At 44.7% G+C, this 18,059-nt stretch overlaps 3 long non-coding RNA genes and 1 other non-coding gene across 5 annotated transcripts in view; 2 read left to right on the forward strand and 2 right to left on the reverse strand.

The window, feature by feature from the left end:
• The window catches only part of LOC139048101 (uncharacterized), a 187,644-nt gene that overhangs the window by 30,414 nt on the left and 139,171 nt on the right, over positions 1-18,059 (forward strand). The window lies entirely within an intron of this gene.
• The window catches only part of LOC135897110 (uncharacterized), an 81,966-nt gene that overhangs the window by 14,974 nt on the left and 48,933 nt on the right, over positions 1-18,059 (reverse strand). The window lies entirely within an intron of this gene.
• LOC139048199 (U2 spliceosomal RNA) lies at positions 3,466-3,657 on the reverse strand. Its single transcript, XR_011507625.1, has one exon. It is a non-coding gene; the product is annotated as a U2 spliceosomal RNA (small nuclear RNA).
• On the forward strand, positions 9,849-14,680 carry LOC139047549 (uncharacterized). The gene is made up of 2 exons (XR_011507206.1): positions 9,849-10,120; positions 11,880-14,680. It is a non-coding gene; the product is annotated as an uncharacterized lncRNA (long non-coding RNA).

Below are 18,059 nucleotides of genomic sequence, written 5' to 3' on the forward strand. Positions count from 1 at the left end.
AGGAAATTCACAGAAGAGTAAAAATGGTTTGTAGCTCATTGTCAGCTCCTGAGTGGAAGGTTACCATTATCACTGAAAAGGAAGGTCTACAATCAGTTCATTTTACCGGTGCTGACATATGGGGCAGAGACTCCGAAGCTGACAAAAAAGCTAGAGAACAAGTTAAGGACAGCGCAAAGAACTATGGAACGAAGAAAGCTAGGCATAACTTTAAGGCAGAGAAAGAGAGCGGTTTTAGGTCAGAGAACGAACGGGTATGGCCGATATTCTAATTGACTGTAATAGAAAAAAATGGAGCTCGGCATGTATCCTAATGCGCAGGTTAGATAACCGGTGGACCATTAGGGTTACAGAATAGGTACCAAGAGAAGGGAAGCGCAGTCGAGGACGGTAGAAGACTAGGTGGGTGATAAAATCAGGAAATTCCCGCAATGTCCAGGTATCTTTATCTAAATCATGCAAGGTTGTTATGCTTTCGGATCTTTCAGTGATTGCGCGTAATAAAAGTCTGTGGATGGTGAATTAAGACGCGTACTTGAGGCTTCCATGTTGACATTTCTTCTGTTGACCACGTGAGCTAATGTTCAACAAATCTTCAGGTAGGTAAGCCGTCGGTTAACACCGGCATTGTATTAATTTTATCATTTCAGCTCATTAGCAGCGAGCACTTCCTGCATGCGTCGCTCTTTGGCTTCTTTCTAACGGGCAGCGTAGAGACGACATGCTTCTTGGTTGTTTCTTGTTGTTGAAAAGCTGTGGGGACCTTTCGAGAGAGCGCCATTTACAACTGAGCGAAAGCATCTTTAAATTTTTTTTCCTATATGTCTGAGGACGTCAAGAGGCTCTTTCTAGTCGGTCTGTATGTCAGAGTACCCTTTTACAGTTATTTGTGAAATGCGTCTGCGTTTACTACTTCCGAAACAGGGGAGTAGCAATGGAGAGGGCCCACCGGGCACATAAAGCCCACGCCGTAATGGCTAATAGAAACCTATAATTTCCTGTACTAACCTTTGTGAGAAATGTAAATATACAATATTCCAATCTTGGTAAATACGTTTCAAGTCAGTGAATTGACTTGCAAAAGATGAGTAACGCAATGATGAAGTTATTCGTTGTAATACAAGGCTAATGGCTAATATTTCCTATAATCCTATTGTGTCGGGACGACCTCATACCTAGACAGAACACGCCTTGACTGATTTGTTATTGCGTCTATAAAAACTAATTATTTTATCGAAATAATTTGTAGGCGTTGTTAACCACTTGCGTACGATTTCTACTAAGACCATCATGCACTGTCTGAAATGACGGCTAAACTTTCGTATTTTACAACTCATGCCTGAATCGGAACCATGAGAAAATAAAACTGGAGACGTCGCCAGAACTATCCTCCAGTACTTCTCGTATATCTTCAATAAAAATAATAAAGACTTGCGCTGCGTCAGCTAGGCAACATAATTTTTAAATTACATCAGCAGTGAATTAGGGAACGCGAGCTCCTCGAGCGTTCTCCAGTTTTTTTTTTTTCCGAAGTCAAAACTATTTTAACAATGTCTGGATCAAGTAACCTCATTCATTAGTGTAAATTATTCTGCAATACTGAACATTGCTGTACAGCACTGCACACGAACAGAAGAAAGCATGTGGAGGAACCAGCGCCAGTTGAACGCACACTAGACCGTCGCGCTTCTAAGGGAACGCTGACCGAGAGAAATAATCAAGTATCAAGCGACTTCTCCGTGCTCCTTGGACTGGCAACCTTTCATTCGCCAGTCTAACGAATGAATTGAAACGAACTAGGAGCCTACCGCAATCGTTCAAAATATATTTTCCCTATCCATAGGAACTCAACCGTTTTCACTTTTTCGCAGCAAGAGCTTTCCCGCTTAGAAATGACATCATTACTGCTTAAATTTACGCTAACAAGTCTTGATAATAATTTTTAATGTGATGTGACTTAGAAAAGAAGAGAAGTTGTAACCAGGGGCGTATATTATGTATTTGAGAATTCATTTAACTCTCAGTGCTTATATCAAAAACAGCAAATTATTACTTTCATTCGTGTTTCTTGGAGATGCATAATTGAAGGTTCAAATAGGAGTTATGAAAAATTCTCTGAGCGATTACTATTCCTCTACTGCCATTCAAAAAAGCAGTGACCGGTCTACAGTTTTATGCATCGCCGTATATGTTGCGAAAAGATTTTGAAATCAAATGCTGACATCTAAAAGCCCGGAAATATGAGCATAATTACGCGTGCAATTGTTTGTTTCTTTCTGGGGACCGCTTTTTCACTGCCTAATCAATATTAAGCATAGTCATCCGGCTCAGGACAACCCTGCATGTATGAGAAGTTTCTCGGATGGTATCTGCAGTTCTACCTATTCTCTGTTGTTACCGAACATTATGTAGTGTGATTTTATGCGGATTGTGCACTACTTTCTGAAAGGAACGCGGGCACCAGCAATTACGCTGGAACGTTCTACGAGTCATGTATAAGAAGGGACGCGCTTGACCCATTGATCAGATTTTGAACGAGTGCCAACTGTGTTCGCCACTATCGTTGTGCTTTGCATTTCACTTGGTTTGAGGAGAACAAGTTCGCACATTAAATAGTTAGTTTCGTCATCGCAGTTTTGCTACTGTTTTCTTCACCGTCAGTACGACCTGACAATATTATAGCGCAGCTTCTCGTTGCCCGCTCCTGCCTCAGCGTCGGCCCCGGCGTAACCGAGCGAGAAACACAGGGAACGATGAAAGCGAACGCGGCGAGGAGCGAGGGGATGAAAGACGCCAGGAGGAAAGCTGCGAGGGGGGTGCAGCGCAACCAGGAAGCGGAAAGCGGAGGAGGGTATGGAGACAAGGTTGAGAAGCAAAGTGCAGTGCAGGCGCGACCAGGCATGCGACCAGCGTGGTAACAAAGCCCTGGCGTGGGCTTCGGACCCACTGCGCAGGCGCCACTTCGCCTGTTGCGGCGCAGCCGTTAGAGAATTCGCCCCGTGCGAGCCACGTGTTCTCGTGTTAAAGGTTTCTTTGTGCACAATGAGCAACCCGAGAAGAGGCTCAGCACCGCGCAGAGAGCACATTCTCCTTCAGCATCAAGCTCTTTGCCATTATATATCGCGAATTCCAAACACCTGAACAGCTGCGCTCGAAGGTCGCATTTGGGAGTATCGTATTCGTCGGTGATTTTTTTGTCTAGTTTGACCGAAAGAGTTCAGCACCATTTTTATTGTACAGTTAGAGCGGCTAGTGAGTTCTGGATGGACTGCATTCATTTTTCTAGCTTCATGTGTGTTACTTACACAACACCTAATGTTGATTCCTTGCAAAAAGCGTTTGTCTAAATTAAGCCGCTAGAAATTCGTGTTTTATGCTCGCATAATGTCTGACAACGGCTGAAGTGTCTTTTTTACAATGAAGCGTTATATGGCGTGCTTCCAGCAGATGGGTGTCCGTAGCCGAAAAGCGTGGGCCGATCACAATGATAGTGCAATACGCTGCCGACCCGCGGCGGAGGTGAGGCAGGCATGTGGCACTCCGCCAGCTTGAACCAATAAGTTTAATATCTTGGTCCGAATGCAAACCTTACCAGATATTAAGTTGAAAAGAAGAGATACTAAATTTTGCCCCTGTCGGCCACGTCTGCGTTCGGATTGCGCTCTCTGTGTCAGCTTTCCAAGAACTTGCGTATCTCCTGTTCATCTGCTCTACGGTGGTGGCGGCGCCCTATGTATAAACATGTGTATATGAGAAATAACCGAATTGATATAAGCATATAACAAAAGGAATGTATAAATATATCCAAACGAGGGAGTTTGTGGAGAACGAATTTGGTGTGGCAAGTGTTGTGTGTGAACGCTTGTGGTCATGGAATGACCTCACAACCATTTCTGCACTGCGGGACATCCACCAACGCACGATATGGTGAATGAGTGTTAGCTCTGGGCGTGCGTTGAGGTGCGTGTCTGTTGTACGGGCGCGTTTCGGCACGATACGTGAGATTGTGCACCCCGCGGTGCCTCATGATCTTCCCAGGCTCAACATCGTGGAGGATCGACTAGTCGCCCTTCGCTTCCATTTATGTGCATACGGCGTTTGACGCATGGCATTGGACTGTTCGCTATTACGCGGTCCACATAGATAGCTACGTTTGTCATCTACCTTCACATAATGGAATGACACTGAAGTTTTCGACTTATCTTTTGACCTTTGTAGTTTGTATAAAGCATCGTGTCATAACATTGTTTATAATTTCAAAGCAATGTGTTGTAGCGCTGTACAAATGCACAATGACTATTATTTCGTGCAGCCTACACTGAAATTTTCAATATTACGCTGTCAGCTAAGGAGGGGCTATTACCTCGCTAAGCGCCAGAATATATTTTTTATTGGTCCTGTCCCCGAATGATTCGTGGATGGAAGGAAGTTTAACTTGATTTGATTTGAAACACATCACAAGAAAGACAGCAGTATTCAGCGATTTCCTGGGCTCTGAACTTGTTTATTGCGACATAAAAATATCCCGCAGTGAACACCATCGTTATGCTTTCGCTTGCCTGTTCTTTAGGCAAATAACTCCATTCGTGCGCTACAGGGAACTGGACAAGAAACCAGCGGTTATAGGAAAGCTCCTTAAGGGACGGGCGAGTGAGCTCATATAGAAATATAAGAATTTAAAGCATGAACTTGCAAGAAACAATAAAGAGTTAGTATAATATTCACAGCGTAGTCATAATTGTGCGATAGCAAAGAAAGATTAGTATGAATTAGATGAAGTTCTGACTTCTTTGTTTATGTAATTTGGCAGCATTCTTTATTTTTGTCAAAGTAATGCACGTTGTCGAATTCGAACTGCGGGCATGCACAGACATTAGCGTGCCCTGAGCATGCTAGATTTATATATGCATTTAGTTGAAATGTAAAACTTTATGGAATCTACAAAAATGCTAATCTGTTAGAGGCGGCTCAATGTTTTATTATTTGAATATATTTTATTCTGGTAATGTTGATGCAACATATATGCTTTCGCCTTTTTGTCTTTTATCAGAGTGATAGGGTGTTGTACTTTGTGTAACAATTTCTATGAACTTGCGCGGAACAGACACCTTTAGTTTTGGTTAGTTCAGCAGGACAACATCCATCCAGCTGCTTGCCCAACGTCACTACAGCGCGGCGGTTGAAACGACCGTCAAGTTTGAAATTTTCTTACATCATTCTTTAAGTTCAGTTATTGTGTGGCTCCATATTAGGCTCTAAGGTGAAAAGGCAGTTTCTGCTTTAAAAGCTTCATTTTTGTCGTGCTCGATCATTGGTCTTGAAGGTTCCGCTTGGGGATCAATCAACTCTGAGGGAAAACACCTACTGCAACTGTTGTGACGAGCACGATAACGCTGCGCGACCTGTGAGATTTGAACGACTTCATATTGCCTTTACAGTTGCAGTGCAGCTCTGTAGGACACGGCTGTAAATCTTATTGCAAACATCGTGGCATTGTAGCTGTAACATGGTGGTTGTGATTTACGTTGCCTGGGTTTTCCGCGTTGTTTTTCACCCAACCATCGTGTTCCCGATGGATACTATACTGTGGGCATGTGCGTGTTTCAATGGCGCTGAGATCGTTCATTAAAGCTAGAAAAAATTTCACCGACAATTATGATACTCCGTAATGCGAATTTCCAGCGTAGCTCTTTAGGTGTTTTAAATTCGCGAAGTTATAAGACAAAGAGCTTGATTCTGAAGGAGAAAGTGCTCCCTGAAGCAGCGCTGAGAGCTGCTTCGGGTCGCTAATTGTGCACAAAAAAAGCCTCAACACCGGAACACGTGGCTTGTGCGGAGCGCATTCGCTAGTGCCGGCGGTGCCGCAGGCGAAGTTGCGCATGCGCAGTGGGCCCGAAGCCCACGGCAGCGCTTTGTTCGCACTGCCCGCATGACTGGTCGCGCCGGTGCTGGGCTTTCCTCCTGAACCTTGTCTCCATACCCTCTTCCGCTTTCCGCTTCCTAGTTGCATACCCCCGCTGCTTTCCGCGTTCGCTTTCACCTTTCGCTGTGTTCCTCGCTCGGTTACGCCGACGCTGACGCACGAACTGGCGACTAACCGCTGCGCTCTAATATTGTAACGTTGTACTGAGGGTTAAGCAGACAGTAGCAAAACCGTGACGACAGAACTAACATTTTATTGAGCGGACCTATTTCCCCAAAAGCAAGTGACATACAGAGAACAAAGATAACGGTGAACACAGTTGGTGATCGTCGAAAATATGATCAGTAGGTCAAGCGCGTCGGCTTTTATAGACGACTTGTCGAACGCTTCAGCGTAATTGCGGGTGCCCACGTTCCTTTTAGAAAGTACAACTCAATTCCGCATGCCCTGCAGGGGCGTCTGCGTCAGCAGGCGTTTGTTGTGTTGCGACACCACGTACCCGAGCACATGACGGTTGGACCTTCCCGCGTCTAAGCTTGCGCGGCGTAGCCGTGTCCGGGGAAAGGGGGACCCTGGAGGTTGAGCCGATGCCTGGTGTTCGGACCTTTATTGCCCCCCGACGGAGGCAACACACCTCTTTGGCCTCTGCTTCATGTAGACGGCACCCCCGGACTGACCCACCCGGGGGAAATCGTTAGTTGCCTTTTCCTGTCTCTCTCTCCCTACTACCTTCGTTTTTCCCTTGCTTTCCACCTTTCCTATCTTCTTCTGGCTTTCCCTTTACTTCCAATCTTTCCAGACAGCAAGGGTTAACCTTGTGTGAATAGCCAACCTATGTTATTTCAAATTTGGTTATAGTGGTAATGTACAGAATGGCATTTGCAGGGCGTGCTTCACAGGTCCTGCAGCGTCCCCTTGTATGACTACACGGTGGGTGGCTGGCGTTACTGCGGAAATATCACATATCTTTATGTATAGCTCCTTTCCGCAACTCCCTGATTGCCCTCAGAAAAGAGGGCGCACCGATGATGTTTTTTCAGTTTTTCGGCCGCCAAGTCCACAACTTCCCATGTTTCCATGTAGGTCACTGGGAAAACCCCAGAAAACCAGTGCGCACCATTTCACCTTTCCTTGTATGGAAGACTTTGACTGATGTTCTTGGAGCCGGTTATAAGGTGACCAGGATGGCAAGCGGTGATCTCCTGCTGGAGCTCCGCGATAAGAAGCAATAAGAGAAACTGCCGAAACTAGTGTCATTTGGGGAGACCCAACTAACAGTAACACCTCACCCTACTGTAAACACCACCCGCGGCGTTGTGTCGGACGATGCCTTGCTGGAGCTCACTTAGGCTGAACTCTTGGACGGCTTCAGTGAATAGAATGTAATGAATGTCGAAAGAATTAAGATGAGGGGAGATGGCAAAGAAATCTAAACCAAGCACTTCATAACCACATCGGATCAAGTGTCCTGCCCGAGTCAATCGAGGCAGGGTACATCAAGCTCCGTGTTAGGCCATATGTGCGCAATCCGCCCAGATGTTTCAAATGCCAACGGTTCGACCATAGTTCGCACAGCTGCCGAGGCCGTCAAACCTGTGCGAAGTGCAAGGCCCATGAATATACTTCTGAAGCTTGCGAGAACACTCTCCATTGTGTAAACTGTGAAGGGCAGCACGCCTCATACTCGCGGTCGTGCACATCCTGGAAAAAATAAAAAAGAAATTGTAACAATTAAAGTAAAGGAACGTATAAGTTTCAAGGAGGCACGCAGGCGGGTATCCTCCCTGCCCAAGAACACATTTGCCGGAATGGCGCGTCAGGGGGCAGCGCCACAATGGTCTCCGGCGGCTGTCCGACTCACAGCCAGTGAGCCGGCAGTGACGCCATCCGCCCCTCCTGCGGCTGCAGCTAGCGCTTCTACGCCATCCTGGCAGAGGGAGCCGTCTACCTCCAGGCATGTGGCCTCAAAGACCTCGTCCAACGTGCCGAGGCCTTCACGCCAAACAAAGCGCTCGAAAGAGCGCGTGTCCAGCGCCTCGCAAGAGGCGATGGACACAACGACTAGCCAGACGGCGGCACCAGCGCCTAAGGAATGGCGACGCAATCTCGATCGCTCCAATAGAGACAAAACTCCCGTCACGGCGCCATCAAAAGGCCCGTGAGCTAATCCTCATCTCTTAAACACCGAGCACCCAACACGTATAGCATAATGGGTACACAAATACTACAATGGAATGTTAGAGGACTTCTCCAAAACCTCTACGATATTAGAGAAGACCTACCCGTACAAAAATGAGTGTTGATTAACCATTGATATATTGTTGGGGAATTGTTGAACCGACTGACTTCAACAAATTTTCAAGAGCAATTGAGTTCACTCAACCCTTGCACATCAATATTACCGTTGAGTGTTCTCAATAAACAATTTATTGGGTAATTTGTGTTGATTTCTTTAGTTGTTCTTTTGTTGTGTAGCAGTTGAGTCCAGTATACAATAATTAGGACTCGCATATGAAGACATTCCAAACATGTTTTGCGATGCGTTCCAACCTCATTCCTGTCACTTTGCGGCAAGTAGGTTCTTCTTTCGCCTCGCTTTCATTAATCGAAAATTATGTGTGACCGATGGGGTGGAATCGAACGTCGGCCGTCGAGCCCGGTACTCTAAGCAATAGGCCACGAGCGCGCGCATACTCCTCTCATTCGAAAGCCAGTGAGCTCTGAAATGCTTGGCGTGTGCGCCGCGTGCCACTTCCTGGTGCTGTCGCTACAGCTGGCGCTTTGAAGCGCCTATCTCCGGGACCGCCCCACTTTCGTAGCCATTTTCGCTACGTAAAAACTGCAACGTTAGACTAGATTCATGACCGCCCAAGTTCATAACGATTTATTTCTTCACCGGTGTATAAATGCCATCGTCGTTTTAACATACACTAGATGACATAACCATTGGTACGATCCGAAATGAACACGTTTTGGGGAGCAGAAGAATGCGAAACCCAGTTGCCAACACGGTGACTACGCGCATGTGGAGTTCCCCAAAAGTAGACACGGCGGCAGCGCGGCCGGCGATAAGACAGGTGCCGACAGGCGACGACGCTACCTTCGAGCATCGGACGCACTGTGGGAACCGTAGGATGCAAGCGCGCACACGCTACAAACATACACGGGTGAGGTCTTCGAATTTCCTGCGACGTACCCTCTGTCCGTAAAGCAAATATAGTTTTTGTCCAATGTCCGTGGTACTAGAGATCAAAGAATGAACGCGCTTTGAGATCGCAGCGCGCAGCCGCTATAACCATTGACTTCAAAGAGCTTCAGATTCAGCAACAGCCGCAACAGTATCACAGCTAATCGCTGTATCTGCGGCTGCTCCCGTTTCTCGCCTTGCAAGCAGCACGCGATTTATTTGAGCCTCGCCGAACGGTCGTCTTCTCCCAAGCCTGCAGGTCTCGTATGTTCAGTTAAGAAAACCAAAGGGAAATGAAAGAAATACAGGTAACGGACTCTTATTGTACCTTACTTGTCACCTCGTCATCTGCAAAAATGCTACAAACTATTTTAGAAGCTTTATTTTTGTAAAAATAGCGAAACTAGTAGTAATTTTTATTTCTAGGTGGCGCGACAAACGTTAAGGTAGCGTTTGCGTGTGTATGTGTGCGCGCAAACGGGCGCAACCGAGCTTCGTTTTGTGCACACTTTTGCAACAGTGCACATGGTTACCGCTAGTTTCGTAGTCGCATTTTTTGGTCGTAGTATTTATTGTTTACGCTATAAATTAGGTAGTTCTTAATAATTTATGAAGGTTAGTTGATAAAAAATTATTGCTAATTAATTAGTGGTTCTTAAGTGCCGTTATTTTGTGTTTGAAAGGTTTTTATAACTGAATACGATAGTAAAACCATGTGAAGCTGTGAACGGCTTTCGGACTCAGTTATTCGGTTGCAGTTGTGCGGTGGTTCACGCCTCGTGCTTCTTCATGAAAGTATTTTCTTTTCGGACATCATGACGCACATTTTAGTGGAATGCTTTAACGACGATAAGTGGGACGTTTATCCGGTGAAGTGGTTGGCTCACCCAACAACTAGTCTTCTACTGATGTGCGAGCCTGACGGTTTTGATGAGTTGCGCGGCAGAGGCCATGATGCCTGTTGGAGAGAAGGCACCCCGAAACAGTCGCAGCCGCACTTCTGAAGATGGGTAAGTAATCTCGTTTTCTTGGTCACGTAGCCTTCTTTTCTATTTTGACATTGACGAGCGTGACATGTTAAGCACACCGTTCACTTTCTTGAAGCAAACCGCATGCCCCGGAGCGAATGCGCGCGATACTAACTCTCGCTGCCGCCGTCACCTCGTTTGAAACAGAAACAATGGTAGGCGAAGAGGCAGCGGCGCCCCATGTGCGTAAAATTGCATTGCTTCATTTGTTCCTGTCTAATAACGTTTCCTTCATTTGTATGAGAGAACACAATTGGAACATAAGGATCGGCTTCACTGCGCAGTGATAATTTTGTACAGTGGCCACGTCATTTTTCATGGGGGCTCACGTATGCCGTCTAAGCACTTGTTATCGCGTTCCGATACGTGAGAGGCGCGCTGCCTTTCAAGGTATTTAGGCAGGCACAACGAGTTTAGGAGAACCGCGACAAATAATCGTGCAGCAGGTGTGCAGCTGTGCTGCGCTTGTACCACACTCGTACCGGAAGGCAGTGTTGCACTTTACGCTTACGCGTTTCGTAACTATGGCGGCCTCCGTGGCAATTTGGGGATCGAGGTCGTGGATACGATCCCTGCAGCGGCCGCATTCCAAAGGAGCGGAATGCAAAAACGCTCGTGCATTGTGCATTGTATGCACGTAAAAATTTCCAGGAAGTCAAAATTAATACGGAGCCCCCAACTACGACGTGCCTCATAATCAGATCGTTGGTTTGGCACGTGGAACATCAGAATTTTTTTTTTCCGTAGTGGCTCATCGTATACCATACGGTTAGTGTGATCGCCTTTTGTGCCGTAGCGATTAAGCGCGCCTCGATTTAGGTTGCGTCTAATGATGCGGCGCACCGCGAAATATATTTCGCCTCTCTGGGATTTTCGGAGAACGGCCAACCGATTAGTCACAGCTTCCGCGCGGTGACTGTACATGGATACACAGCGCAAATGAACAGAGGTGTGGTGACGTGGTCAAAGAACACAGCCGCCGACGGGCTCACCTTATCGTCTATCACCGCCAAAACTACCGCAGTAAGCATCTTTATCTAGCGCGGCGGTTTGCCGTTGAAGACGTACTGTACAATTTTAATAAGCGATAACCGAAACATGCCACCGTTCTCTGCTGCCTCTTTGAGTTGGACCGATCCGAATATGGGTTTTTTCCAGAAGCGAAAGGAGCGCCAATCGGCGCGTTGTCGCCTCTAGCTAAGCGTCGCACTCGAGCACCGTTTGCGCGGTGAAGAATGGCGCGTGCATGAAGCTAGCTCACTGCGCGGACGCTACCGCGCAACGCAAGGGCGTGTACGCGACGTTCTGCACACAAATCGCGCGGGATGATCGGAGCCACGCCGGAGCGCGGCTAGCTTCAAAGAAGCGGTACATGTTCTCACTCGTACAGGCACGCTCACGCTCGCATCGCTCTCGGCGTATGTTTAGGTCATCCCTTCTACTGGACTTCTACCAAAAGATTCGATAACAGTTTGGCATGGGTTATGCACTGTCGCGTGGTCTTTGGTTCTGCGAGAGAGCCGGGAATATTTTCCCCACTGTGAAACATCGCTGTGCGTGTTTTAGCTAACATTTACCGTAGCAACCCATACCTTCCTTTTCTCGATGGCACTCGTAAAGAGTCCCAAATTTTTACTTGTCAGTATAGTGTGTACTTCTATTTCGTGCGTAGTTATGTGCAGTGCGTGGCAGATTCTTAATCCGCGCAATCTCATTTTCTGTCCACATTCCCTTCTCACAGGTTACGTATGCAGTAAATTCCCAGATGCTAAAGTGTTCTCCGCCAAAAGCACCTTGGCGTCGTGCAAGAGACACCCGTTGATATGTGGCTGATTCACTAGCAAGCTCGCATCAAGTGGGATTTTCAACTATTTTTTGTGTTACTCTGTGGTGTACCAGCTGCTGCACGGACGCTGTGAAGGCTTACTTTCGATTTGCTCTGGCGTTTAGTAGTAAAGGATGGGCTACCTTTTGAGGGGAGGCATTTACTTTTGTTTGTGAGAATGTTTACCAGCCTAACCAAGTGATACGTGGGTACTGTAAACAGCAGCACGAACAGAGGCGGACGACGAAATAGGTAGGAGCACACACGAGCGCAAGCTCTACTAAATGTTTGCTTTTGATGACAAATGTATTAAACACACTGGTCAACTTGGCAAAGGTAAAAATCCGTGCGTGCGTGGCAGAAACAGCCACGTGCGACAAGAAAAAAATATGAAAAAGCCATGTCATGTAGAATAATCGTGCGTGCAAAACGAGAACTATCGGTCAAATCTATTGAAAAAGCGAAAGATTTGTCCGATAAGTGATACTACCCAACGGGAAATACTCATTTGAGAACAACTTTTTCCCACTAAGGGCAACAGATAACTTGGTTACGCAATTGTTTCGTTTGTGATCAATAAAGATTGCTTCTGGAACTCCTCTGGTGTTGCGGTATAGAGCAGAAAGAACGATTCTTTCATCACAGAGACCAGAACACAAAAGGACTTACGGAAGCATTATTTATTGATCACGAAGAAATATTCATAAACAAGATTTCTGTGACCCTTAGTGGGAAAGAGTTGCTACAGTACTTCTCGTTACTATCGCTTACAGGAGAAACCTTTCAGTTTTGATGTTTTTGTTAGTTTTTGGCGCACATGTTTATTCTACAGGACGTATTTCGGTCCTTTTTTGTTGTGCCGGGCTGTGTATGCTGCGCATCCATGGGTTTTTCTTTGTGAAGTTGGCCAGTGTGTTTAAAATCTTCGTCTTCACGAATAAACTTCTACTTGAGTGAGCGTTCATGTGTGTTCCTACCTTAATTCATCCTTCTCGTCTCTGTTTGGGTGGTTGTGAAATATAAATGTACACCGAATTGGCGAAGTGTCCATAGAATTGATACATGAAGTTATTTGCGCTGTTCATTTCAGGAAGAACGCTATAGGGTCGTATCTTCTCTTTGTTTTTGACACTGAGTACATTTTTCTAGTTCAATTTCAAGGAGTCCCCTCAGGAAGCCAATAAGAGTGATGGTAACTTCTTTTGTGTGTAAGATTTATGAATTTCATCCATTCAAGGCATGACATGGGACATGCCTGATTGTAGGTTGCAAGCATTCGTAGTAAGATCTGTTTTTCGGTTCTCATGACGCTTCTTTGTACTGCGCTGCATTCTCCAGGCACATGAACCTTTTTATGCTCTAAGTGCATGCGTTCTTTTTCTATGTGTTGGAGTGAAAATTGTAAACTTAAATATGCATATATATCATTTTCCTTGTAATCTTTTTCAACATGGGTGCGCTGTAGCTCCCTCTGTCTTTAAGTTACTGCTTTGTCCCAATTTTTATGCAACCTTTATATATTTTATGCAGCAAAATTCTGGTGCTATTTTAATAACATTTTATCTGTGAAATTGAGGTAATTGGTGTTTCGTATATGGTTTATTTGCGTTTTTCACTGTCTCAGCAATCGGGCTGTCGAGTCATTGGAACCTTTTCTCATACTGTAAGACTATTTCTGGGGTGCTTGATACTGAAAGTGCAGGTGACCATTTATTTGGCTGTTTGGAATTGTGTTAGCCATGTGTTACTACCAATTTTCTGTGCTAAATAATTATTTTTTCTCTTATCGTTCAAGGTATTAGCCTTTCCTTATCTCTTTATTGACTGAGGTAGCACTTAGTTGTTGGGTATAGGAACAAAGGCCCCAAAAAGTGCTTTAATTAGCTTTGTGCAAGTCCAGAAATATTACCTGAAAATTAGCTCACTAAATTGAGGAAATGCCACTAACAAACTCCTCTGTACCCCAAATTAATATAATCAAATGGCGTACTGTTTGTTCTTGACTTGTACCAGGGAGATAAGCTGCTTTCATTACACAAAAGCTTTACAAGTTTATTTCTGAAGAAAGCAATCCTGGCTTGTCAGAAACACGATTCAGGTGTCCATCATGCCCGACAACTTTCTAAATGATGTCTGGTCAAATAATAGCTAAGTTGAGTGATGTTATTTTATAAAATAATTGGGCAACATGAAAATATATATATCTCGAAGACAAAGCTCAGGCAAGTCTACTTTGGTACCTCATTAAATTTTAATCACGGTGAATGACGTGTGCTAAAGGTTGTATATATTTACGTGAAGTCATTCGTTTCAAGTTGGTTATTTTGCCTTCTCACAGTCAGCCGTAGCTCTTCCTGTGATGTGTTAGTGTGCGCAACATTTTAATGTAACATATTCAGATGTCTTTTGTGTATTCACATGCAAGCAGCTCCAAGTGTTCACGTGTTCAAAGTTGGTTGTTGCAAGGGTATGCTTAAGCCCTGCCTTTTGAGTCGCTTTGCCTTCTAGTCATAAACTTAAGTCGAAAGTGAAGAGCACAATGATCGTTTTGATTGGATTCATATGTATAGGTTTTTTCAGATGTATTTACACTGCTAGAGTGCTGTAGGTACTAGCCTGTGTCTCCAGGTTCGATGTAGTGGTGCCTTATGTACTGTAATAATGTTTCACGTGCACACATCTTTAGTGTAAATAAAGGTTCTTCAAGTTGATCAGTCTCTCCTTTGATTTTGTTTGTGTTTGGGAAAGTTATGAGCAGGGACCGGGGCATGCAAGTGTGAACAGCGAAGCAATTTCAATATATGAATAAAAATACACTAGCCCAACGAAACATCAATCATATTTCAATGGCGACTTCTGGAATCTCAATGGCATCTCAACTGTGGCACGATATGCTTTTCAATGCTGTGGCAATAATAACTCAACAACAGGTCAACAGAACTACCACAACGTTAGTTCAACGTTGTATCAATGGTAACTCAACAACCATTCAACAAAACAAACACTACGGGCCGTTTAAGCACACTGGACTTTCAATGGTAACTTAACAATTATTTAACATCGAGGTACCCAATGGTGTTTCAATTCAATTTCAGTGGCCACTATCCAAGAGTGCTCAACACTCAACCCAACAATTCTCCAACATACTCTCAATAATTCCTCAATAAAAAACTCAACATTGACCAACAATATTTCAATGCCTTCTCAAGAATTTTTTTTGTACGGGTACACAAACATAATCCAAAGGTGCTGTGTGTTCAAGAGACACATCTGAAACCTACAAATACTAATTTCCTTCGTAATTATTCTATCTTTCGGAATGACCGCGACGAGGCTACCGCCTCTGGCGGTGTAGCAATAGTAGCCCACAAATCTGTCGCTTGCCGAGCCGTCGCCCTTAACAAACCCATTGAAGCAGTGTCAGTTCGGGCCATCCTTTTTAATTAGTAACTGTCTGTTGCATATACATACCGCCGAACCAGCGTCTAGAAAAAAGCTGACATTCATAACTTCATTGATCAGCTTCCCAAGCCTTACGTACTCGTGGGAAATTTTAACACTCATAACCCGATGCGGGGAGACTCACGATGCGACGTGAGAGGTCGACTAATTGAAAATTTCCTTTAATTAGAAAGAACCGACCTACTATAAACCACAGCATAATTCATACTCCTCAATAGACATGTCTATCGGTTCTGCTTCTATCTTCCCTGATTTAGAGTGGTCTGCATATAAAAATGGTTTTTCCACTCTTCGAACACCGCTTGATGCCTCCAGCGTAGCTGCTACAGCCTTGGGATTGGCAGGTAATAGAGTGTGATATATCTTTTGTAATAGTTGCAAAATACGCACCAGAGCTCGAAATATAAATGCATTTCCATGAACTCTAGTTGAAGTACTTTTGTCCGCAATTCTACACCGATGCGTCAAAATCGCTTGTTGGTGTGTCTTACGTGTCTGTTGGACCTTCTTTCTCTGAAGCTGGTGTACTGAACCCCCATACAAGCACCTTTACTGCAGAAGTCTGCGTACTACTGTCTGCAGGTAAAACACATAAAGAAATTAAAACTAGAGAAAGCGATAATATTCACGGATTCGGTAAGTGTTGTAAAAGCACTAATGTCCTTAAGAACAGACAAAAATAATGTTTTCATTGAGCTTTACTCTCTGTTGTGCCATATTTATTCGTCTGGTAGACATGTGACAATATGCTGGCTCCGTGGTCATAGATGCATCGGAGGTAATGTGCTTGCCGACCAAATGGCCACATCAGTTACACCTCAAGCATGTATTACCACCACTACGATTCCTGCCACAGACCTCAAGCCTTTTTTGCGAACGAAACTGCGAAGCTGCTGGCAACGCATGTGGGACAATGAACAAAAATTAAGCTGCATTTGATTAACCCAAGGATAGGTTTCTGGCCCTCCGTTACAAAAACAAGACCGACTGATGTCATATTCTGTAGACTCGGAATAGGACACACATGTGGTACTCACAATTTTGTGCTTACTGGCAACGAATCTCCTACCTGTGGTAGATGTGGTGAAAGGCTCACCGTCGTCACGGCCTCGTAGAGTGTCGGGAAGCCGAAAGAGAAAGAAGGAAACATTTTCCTCTAGCATCCCGGTATTGTATCTCTCTCCATCCCGGTATGTTTGTTGGTAAGGAACCCCTTTTAACCACCAAAGCTGTTCTATTTTTTTTAATGATGTGGTTCTGCATGTTAATAGCCGAATAGTATCATAGCACATCCTTTTTCTAGAGGATGCTGCTGTGATAGTAGTTCTGGACGGCACACACCTTCAGATCCTTGCGCTTCAAGGACTCTGTTAGGGCAGTAGTGCTTTTTCAAATTTTTTAAGATGACCAATTTTAGCACACTGTCATTCTTTTACAATGCTTCTTTCGCCTCTATGGCACGCTTCATAGTCATTGTCATAGTTGTATTACATGTAGCTCTTATAGTACAGTGACCTTCTTTTAGGTCCCTTTACAGCCCTATTACAACCATTGATCGTAATTTATCGCTTCACATTCGTTTCATTAGCATTGGCTTGGCGCACTTTCGGAATACCTGGCCCTTGCGCCATAAATCACCACACATCATCACCATCATCATGGTCAATTCTGCATGAAATCACATTACACAAGGTTCGGTTGCAACAGACAACGGATAGAACTATAGATATGATCCGAGAAACTTCCAATACATGGTGGCGTGTTCAACGCTGGGCATCACGTTTAGCATTTGTTAGGTCGTGAAAGAGCCGTCACCGCCAAATAATAAAGAATTGCGCGCGTCATTATACTCATTTACGTGCTTTATATTTTAGAATTTCATTTCAAAAAGTTTCGCAACGTATACTGCGATACATACAATTGTAGCTTGGTCACTGGTGTTTTGAATCGCAGTATGCAGCCAATTGCGCTGAAAAAGTTTCAGAACTCTATTTTGGGGCTTTTGAAGTAATAACTTCCTCTTTTTAGTATAGGCATTTACAGTTAAAAGAAATCTGAAATACAGTAAAAATGTCCCCGGTTTCTAGTTCCTAGTCAAGGCGTGTTTTGTCTAGGAATGACGGCGGCTTTACACAATAGGGTTATAGGAAATATTAGCCATCAGCCTTGTGTTACAACGATAACTTACAGCATTACGTTAGTCGCTTTCTAAGCCATTTCATTGACTTGAAATTTAATTACCGAGGTTGGAATATTGCATTTTTACGTTTCTCGCAAAGCTTAGGACAACAAATATATAAGTTGCTAAAGGTGGCTATGGCGTAGGCTTTATGTGCACGGTGTGTCGTCTTTATAGCTGCTCCCCTGTTTCGCCAGTAGCAAACGCAGATGCCTTTCAAGAATAACTGTGAAAGGGTACTCTGAGCTACTGACCGACCAGAAAGAGTCTGTTCACGTCGTCATACGACGTCGTGCACGAAAAGGAATTTAAAGGTGCTTTCGCTCAGTTATAATTGGCGCTCCCTAGAAAGGTCCTGACAGCTGTTCAGCAACAAGAAACGACCAAGAAGCCAGTCGTCTCTACGGTGTCCTTTAGAAAGGAGTCAAAGAGCGACGCCTGCAGCAAGTACTCGC

This window comes from Dermacentor albipictus, chromosome 7, assembly GCF_038994185.2.
Source record: "Dermacentor albipictus isolate Rhodes 1998 colony chromosome 7, USDA_Dalb.pri_finalv2, whole genome shotgun sequence".
NCBI lineage: Eukaryota > Metazoa > Arthropoda > Arachnida > Ixodida > Ixodidae > Dermacentor > Dermacentor albipictus.